Genomic DNA, 9,490 nt, shown 5'->3' on the forward strand with positions numbered 1-9,490 from the left:
AGCAAGTGTTCTCCTGTGTGCGCAGGCGCTGTGCTCACCGTCGGGAGGGGGCTGTACCAAGAGCGGAGATGTGAGAGGGGGGCGTTACTGAAACCTGTGTGCAGCGGGGGGCGAAACCAAAACAAAAGTATACGCACAGTATACGCACAGGGCGCTAGTATGAACTGGCACTGAGGGGTCAAAGTCTACAAGTATTGCACCATGCTTAGTGTTAGTTGTTTGGTGGTGGATTTTTGGAAGGATAAGGTGCTGTGCCAACCATTTACCTCTAAGGCTAGTATAAGGCTGTGTTCACATTTGTCAGTAATAAACGCATGGCTTATTTCACTTTAAACAATGGACACCCAACAAACCTCATTATAATCAATGGGGTCCATTGGGATCTGTAGGTTACCGCCATTTTAGCGGTGCGACTGACTGCCATCCAACTGAGCAGAACAACGGACAGCTGACGTGACTTTCACGATCCCCAGGTGACTAATATAAGTGAACCCCTAGGGGGCTACAACTGTGACCTCTAGTAACACAAAGATGGACGCCGGTTTTGTCGCCTCACTGGTGTCCGGGTCCGTTGGGGGACGTGAATAATGGAGAGGCGGACCACTAAAATAGCGGTTACACATGGAGACCGGTGTAGATGTGAATGTCACCCCCGTAGTGTTTGATCTTTTGCAGCGAGAAGTCACAGAACCCAAAGGGAACACAACACAACGCCAGTCACTAACATCAGGTAGACCGGCCAATCTTTGGCCGTACAAGAGTAGAGATGAGCGAGTACTGTTGGGATCAGCCGATCCGAACAGCACGCTCGCATAGAAATGAATGGACGTAGCCAGCACGCGGGGGGTTAAGCGGCCGGCCGGCGTCAAAGCAGAAGTACCAGGTGCATCCATTCATTTCTATGGAGCGTGCTGTTCGGATCGGCTGATCCGAACAGTACTCGCTCATCTCTATACAAGAGGAGTCATAGCTTAGGCCCCTGCGCAGTCGCAGCCTTTATATACTGCTGGAAAGCCATGGGGCTGGAGATATCACTGCCGTTAGTTTCGGCATCTATATCTCCCCTCTGTCAGAAGATCGTTCCTTACAGTACAATGCTATGAACGAGACTGTTGGGAGGTGGCTTTCCTGACAGTGATGACGTTAAGTTGTGAGGAACGCCCTTCTGACAGTGGGAAGATATCAGTGCCAAAACTAGCTATCTCTAGCCCTGGGGCACATTCTGGGAAAGCCGACATTGCTCTAAATCCAGCGCACTGCCGTCTTTCTAGCGGTATATAAAACCGCATATACAGTACATGAGAACATGGAAGGTCCTCTTTAAGAATTGTATTAAGATGACTGCCGAGGAACTGGGACAGAAACCAGTGCCACTGAAGAGTATACTTATCTGTAATTTTCTAAATTCTGGGGGGGGGGGGAATAGGGTGGGATGGAGAATGGCTTAAAGGGGTCATCCACTTTCAGAACAATGCTAAGAGACCAATGTTGTTTGTGTTATAAAAAGTTGTACAATTTTCCAATATACATTCTGTATCAATTCCTCATGGTTGTCTAGATCTCTGTATATCACATGACCATGGACTGTCTATCACATGACCATGGGCTGTCTATCACATGACCATGGACTGTAGATCACATGACCATGGACTGTAGATCACATGACCATGGACTGTAGATCACATGACCATGGACTGTAGATCACATGACCGTGGACTGGTTTTTATCCACTGGTAGTAAGCAGAATGAATGACAGAAGCAGAGATCTCGAAAACTGGGAGGAATTGATACAGAAAGTATTTTGGGAAATTGTACAACTTTTTATTACACAAACAATAATATTGGTCTCTCAATATTGGTCTGAAAGTGGACAACCCCCTTAAAAGGGTAGGGGGATCTTAACCTCTAGAAGCTCCATACAAGTACATGGAGTGCTGGCCTGTTGTGCGCTTCATTCACATGAGGGTCTTTCAGGCCCCCGTTCTGTTGTCCGCTGGATCATCTGACACTTATCCCCAATGGCGAATCTCACACCAGCGCAGCAATTGAAATGCCAATCTTAATAAATTTCCCCAGAATAATTTTCCGCTAGACACCCCATGTTAGATAATAGAGATGAGCGAACGGCATTCGATTGAATATCAGGCTGCTCGAGATATTCGATTCCAATCAAATACCACATGGCAAACGCACTAAAAACTCGTATCCCCTCCCACCTTCCCTGGCGCTTTTTTTGCACCAATAACTGCGCAGGGGAGGTGGGACAGGAACTACGACAACATAGGCATCGAAAAAAAAAATAGGAAAAAGTAATTGGCTGGCTAAATCAGGTGACCTCCAATTTATACGAATAGTGGATTTCAGATCCGGGTCATATGAGACTGTGAACTATGTGACTGTGAGACAGGGACAGATGTACAGGCAGGGTTAGCTAGGGATTAGCTTTATTTAGGTGGGAATGTTACTCAGACAGCTCTTTGGGGCTCTATCTCGTGGCAGCCCATTATATGCTAGTCAGGATCTCTGTCAGCTTGCATTATGCGTTAGCTGACTTTTTCTCATAGGAATGCACTGACCAGCATGGATTGGCCGAATGCCATACAGTGTACAGCCAATCAACGCTGGTTCTGCCGGAGGAGGCGGAGTTTAAGATCGGTCCACAGCAGTCTCCATTGTGGTCCGATCTCAGATGTAGCAGAGCTGGCCGTGCACTGAGCTCTGCTATACCTGAGATGCAGCAGAGCTGACTGTATGCTGAACCCTGCTACATCTCAGATGTAGCAGAGTTCAGCACCCAGTCAGCACTGCTGAATCTGAGATGTAGCATGGTTCAGCGCACAGTCAGCTCTGCTACATCTGAGATGCAACAGGGTTCAGCATACAGTCAGCACTGCTGCATCTCAGATGTAGCAGGGTTCAGCACACAGTCAGCTCTGCTGCATCTCAGGTGTAGCAGAGCTGTGTCAACACTGCTATATCTGAGATTGGACCACAATGGAGACTGCTTTGGACCGATCTTAGACTCCGCCTCCTCCGGCAGAACCAACGTTGATTGGCCGAATGCTGTACTCTGTATGGCATTCGGCCAATCAACGCTGGTCAATGCATTCCTATGGGAAAAAGTCAGCTCCCGCTCAACTCTTATTATCGCATTATTAGTGGGGTAATACAGGTACTTGGGCATGTTAGATGCCCCCAGGCATGCTTCCCCTGCTGTCCCAGTTGCATTCCCGAGGTGTTGTCCTCATTTCCTGGGGTGTCATAGTGGACTTGGTGACCCTCCTGAGTCGAAGAGTGGCTTCCCCTGAAACAAAGCATTTATTCCCCATAGACTATAATGGGGTTCGATATTCGTTCGAATAGTCGAATATTGAGCGGCTATTCGAAACGAATATGGAATATTTCACTGTTCGCTCATCTCTATTAGATAATATCAGAAACTTCCAGGCTCTGACGTTCTCTGTTGCCGGAGTTTTGCTGACGTACCGTCGATGGCCCCTTTATTGTATATTGTATTCTATGAATGGTGAAGTGAGGAAACTCTGTGCACGTATATATGGTCAGTATCACACCATAGGACCTGCCTCATTGATATCAATCCAGTTATCACACCAGCTACACGTCCTCCCGTAATATATAGCACACGCTGTTGCTATGCCAACCCAGTTATACTTAATACTAGCTGATCATTTCCATTTTGCAATATTTAAATTGCATTCCATCAGATTTTATAATACTGCTAAATTATTCTGCAAATCGCTTACAAGCCGAGGTGTCGTTTTATTGGTATTTCCCATATGCTAGAAGATTGTAGGTTACCGTGTTAACCCCTTCCTCTCTACATCACCAGTGAGCCTGCTGCCCTCTCCTCCTGGCTCTCTTACCTTTCCCTATACACCGCCATCATGTTACATCTTGGTAATATTTGTGTCGCATGTAATGACCATAAACAATAGAGCATAGGAAATAATTCTCATAACTATAATTATGTTCAAGAACTCAGAGGAAGTCTCTATAGCGAGGGTTTAATCTGTGGTTAGGGGTGGTAAGAAGATCAGACAAAGTCTCGTCTTACAGTTGCGGGTTCAGTATGACTCATGAAGGAGCCTCTTCAAATTAAGGAAACCTCTCAACCGATTGATGATGGCCAACCCCAAATTATAGAAAACAAGACACAGCCCACTCTGGTGAACGGTCTGACCAAGTCGGTGCATAATAACCAAATAAACTTACATGCACCCTAATCCCAAAATCAATGACTCGTACCCTTACAAGGCAGTCACAGAACATCTTGACAAAAATAGAAAAACATCCAGTTCGACACTAGTGAGTTAAAGGGATTCTACCACTAAAACACTTTTTTTTCTAGTTACCACGTCGGAATAGCCTTTAAAAAGGCTATTCGTCTCCTACCTGTGGAAGTGCTCTCCGCCGCGCCGTTCGTTCAAAATACCGGTTTGTACCGGTATGCTAATGAGTTCTCTCGCAGCGATGGGGGCGTCCCCATTGCAGCTTGAAAACTCACCGCAGCGCCGCCTCTCCGGTCTTCGGTGTCCTCCCCTTGCCTCTTCAGCGTCTGTCGGACGCCTGCGCAGTATGCTCTCTGTTCGGCGAAGATTGCCGAACGTACTGCGCATGCGCGAAAGTTCGGTGCCCGCAATTTCGCGCATGCGCAGTACGTTCGGCAATCTTCGTTGAACAGAGCGTACTGCGCAGGCGTCCGACAGTACGCTGAAGAGGCAAGGGGAGGACACCGAAGACCAGAGAGGCGGCGCTGCGGTCAGTTTTCGAGCTGCAATGGGGACGCCCCCATCGCTGCTCCTGCGATGGGGACGCCCCCATCGCTGCGAGAGAACTCATTAGCATACCCGTACAAACCGGTATTTTGAACGAACGGCGCGGCGGAGAGCACTTCCACAGGTAAGAGACGAATAGCCTTTTTAAAGGTTATTCCAACGTGGTAACTAGAAAAAAAAGTGTTTTAGTGGTAGAATCCCTTTAAGCTTATACACTTGAAATAGAGCGTTGTGCTCGAAACGCATAGTGTGTTCTTCTAAACGAAAATAAAGAATATTGTATGACTGCTGGCTGAGCGCGGTGATCCTTTTCGAAATCCTTTTCGAAATCTGGTCCTTTTCATACAGAACATCTTGAGTTCCAGGAGCAAATGCCAGCAACAGTAGCATCTGATAACAGAGAGCTATTTAAATCCAATATGGTCATATGAGATAGGCCCAAACAGAAAACTCCATCGACAGCGCCAGTCGCAAGGTAAGATGGACTTTGAATTTGGGGGTCCAAGTCTGGAAACAAGAACAGAAGCCACCATTAACTTACCAAGATGATCAGTATTAGGGCTAGTATACATGGGGCACGTGTATTTTGGTCCTGATTTTGATGCCGCGTCAGAATAGGACCAAAATGCGCCTGCCGTGACTGTTGTGGCTTCCCGCTCCGGAGTAGGCTCAAATGAATGGGCCTAGTCCGGAGGAAGGTGTCGCGAGGCGGACGCCCGGGCTGAATCAGCCGCGGAATCCGCCTGAAGAAAGGACAGCTCGTTTCTTTTTTCTGTGAGCCGGGACATACCGCTCAGGGAAAAAAGGACACTCCTCTATTGTGATGAGGCGGATTCTGAGGTGGATTCGGCATCAAAATTCGCCCCCTCTTGCCCCGTGTGAACAAGCCCTTAGGATCAAGATTAGGAGAATGAATCAGGAAGGTGATGTCCTGGTAGTCTATAGTCTGCTACAGAAGAAACGTCTGGGCCAGGAGGTAATCCGATCACAAGCAAAAAGCCTCACATCTCTGTCGGGATTTCTGTTTTTTTCTTTTTGTCCATTATAGAAGCAAAAAAAAAAACCAAAAACCTAATAGGGACAAATATGACAAAGACAAATGGATCCCTATAGACCCCTCTGACTATAATGGGGTCCTTCAGGAATCTATTATTATGTGCAATGCAGATGTGAACATAGCCTAGGAAGAAAAGGGGAAGTGAAAAGCAGCACTGCCATTCAGGATACAGGTTCTTGTATACATGTTGGGTAATGTATATATGACCCCTATCCCATATTTCTGATAGACACAATGACATGGTGCAGTACACTGTCACCATAAGGCCGTACACAGAGTGTCTCCATGTATACAGATTCCTAGTAAAATGGTCTCTAAACAAAGTCTAAGTCATTCTGAACAAACAGAGGGGTTGTCGTGTGTGCGGGTTATAAAAAAGTCAGTCCTAGGAAAAACATTATGCCGGCCATATAGCTGTGTATACATAGGGAAATGAATGCAGCTACACATTGTACTAATAGTCACATGACACTGTACAATACATGGCAAAGTGTCAACTATCTAAAGTCCTCCACCAATGAATAGTGCCCCTTGTCCGCCGCTGCCGAATTGTCTTCTATACCCCAGTATACGTAGTACACCACAGAATGAACACGATATGCCATTCCTATAGGAACATAACCTACATAATTGTAACAGAAAGTCAGCGGAGGAAAAGTCTGTGAACTTTCTGTTCAAAGCGCTGCAGGAAGAACCGCAATGCATTCACACAATGCTGCAGAATCCGTGGCAAGAATGGTCATGTCACTTCTTTTTTCCTGCGTAATATTGTGTCTTAAAAGGGTCTTCCCATGAATAAAACCAATTTGTTGACAATTTAAAGTTAAACATTTTTGCAAATATTAATAATTATAAACTTTGGATTTTTTAACAATTATTTATATTTGCAAAAATGTTTATCTTTAAATCGTCTACAAGTTTAAGTAGGGTTATCCTCATGAGAAAATCCCAGAACAGACAAACTGACCACCTAATGGGTATGGGGGTGTCTTGATTTTTACCAATGGGGGAAAAGGGGTCAATCATGTTGGATGTCAACATATCTATTCCTCTTAAGAAAAATTCTTCTAACAACAAATTACTCCCCTCTCCCCACTGACAACACGTCACGTGTATGGACAGCTTTAGCAAGATAGAAGATAGATAGATAGATAGATAGATAGATAGATAGATAGATAGATAGATAGGAGATAGATAGATAGATAGATAGATAGATAGATAGATAGATAGGAGATAGATAGATAGATAGATAGATAGATAGATAGATAGATAGGAGATAGATAGGAGATAGATCCTATTAATATTATAAATGTGAAAGTTTGTGAGTTTGGATGTTTGTGGGTTTGTGTGTTTGGATGTTTGGATGTTTGTTCCTCAATCACGCAAAACCCGCTCTACCGATTTGGCTGAAATTTTCCACAAACATAGTTAATACACTCGATTGCGCAATAGGTTACTTTTCATCACAACAGCGCACATACGTTTGTGCCAGGACCCCCACAAAACCCAAACTCACACCACTATCTCTGCAATCTCACACACTTTGGACCATAGCAAGCCACAAAATTCATATTGCCCTCTACAGCCTCGCCCCTAACCCCACACAATCTCATATACATATACTTTACCACTTTGCCCCTCACCTTAACGATATTCCAGGAGGCTCTCTTTAACGCTCCGGAGCAGCCATGTTTGCCGACCCCCACCGCTCTGACAATCCGCGACACCGCCCACCCATGTCAATACCCCTAGGAAGTCTAATAAATGCAAAAAAAAAAAGTTTAAAAAAAGTTAAAAAAAATATAAAAACAAATAAAAAGGATTAAAAATTCAAATCACCCCCCTTTCCCTAGAACACATATAAAAGTAGTTAAAAACTGTGAAACACATACATGTTAGGTATCCCCGCGTCCGAAATCGCCCGCTCTACAAAACTACACAAATAATTTTCCTGTTCGGTAAACGCCGTAGCAGGAAAAATGCTCAAAAGTGCCAAACCGCCGTTTTTTCACTCTTTTGATTCTGATAAAAATTTGAATAAAAAGTGATCAAAGCAATAACATTTCCCGAAAATAGTAAAACTAAAAAGTACACCCGACCCCGCAAAAAAAGACGCCCTAAACATCCCCGTACAAGGACGTATAAAAAAGTTACGGCTGTCGGAATATGATGACTTTTCAAAAAAAAATGTTTTAACACAGTTTTGGATTTTTTTAAGGGGTCAAAATGTAAATAAAACCATATAAATTTGGTATCCCCGGAATCGTAACGAAACACAGAATACAGGGGACATGTCATTTTGGTTGCACAGTGAACGCCGTAAAACCAAAGCCCCTAAGAAAGTCACAGAAATGCATTTTTTTGTCAAATCCACCCCATTCAGATTTTTTTCCCTGCTTCCCAGTACATTATATAGAATAATTAATGGCGGCATCATGAAGAAAAATTTGTCCCAAGAAAAATTAAGACCTCATATGACTCTGGGAGCGGAGAAATAAAAAAGTTATGGGGTTTAGAAGGAGGGGAGTCAAAAATGAAAAACCAAAATCAAAAAATGCCATCGACGGGAAGGAGTTAACTTCAAATACCTCTGTCCCAAAGTCACTATGTAAAGTTTCTCACAACACCGTATATATAGCGGCTGAAATACAAAGTAACTGCAACACAAAAGTATCACGTATTCTCTGAATTACAGCAAAAACAAGATACGAGCTTACATTTCATATCCCATACCTTATACACAGTACGAAAACCTTACCCACACCTGTATATACCCACTGCTACAATCACCGCAGACGAAGTCGCGGGTACCAGCTAGTAGATATATAAGAGATAGATAGATAGATAGATAGATAGATAGATAGATAGATAGGAGATAGATAGATAGATAGATAGATAGATAGATAGGAGATAGATAGATAGATAGATAGATAGATAGATAGATAGGAGATAGATAGATAGATAGATAGATAGATGGATGGATAGATAGATAGATAGATAGGAGATAGATAGATAGATAGATAGATAGATAGGAGATAGATAGATAGATAGATAGGAGATAGATAGATAGGAGATAGATAGATAGATAGATAGATAGATAGATAGATAGGAGATAGATAGATAGATAGATAGATAGATAGATAGATAGATAGATAGATAGATGATAGATAGATAGATAGATAGATAGATAGATAGATAGATAGGAGATAGATAGTTATATAGATAGGAGATAGACAGATAGATAGATAGATAGATAGATAGATAGATAGATAGATAGATAGATGATAGATAGGAGATAGTGATAGATAGATAGATAGATAGATAGATAGATAGATAGGAGATAGATAGTTATATAGATAGGAGATAGACAGATAGATAGATAGATAGATAGATAGATAGATAGATAGATGATAGATAGGAGATAGTGATAGATAGATAGATAGATAGATAGATAGATAGATAGATAGATAGATAGATAGATAGATAGATAGATAGATAGATAGATAGATAGATAGATAGATAGATAGGAGATAGTGATAGATAGATAGATAGATAGATAGATAGATAGATAGATAGATAGATAGATAGATAGGAGATAGATAGATAGATAGATAGATAGGAGATAGATAGATAGATA

Source organism: Leptodactylus fuscus, chromosome 11 (genome assembly GCF_031893055.1).
Source record: "Leptodactylus fuscus isolate aLepFus1 chromosome 11, aLepFus1.hap2, whole genome shotgun sequence".
NCBI lineage: Eukaryota > Metazoa > Chordata > Amphibia > Anura > Leptodactylidae > Leptodactylus > Leptodactylus fuscus.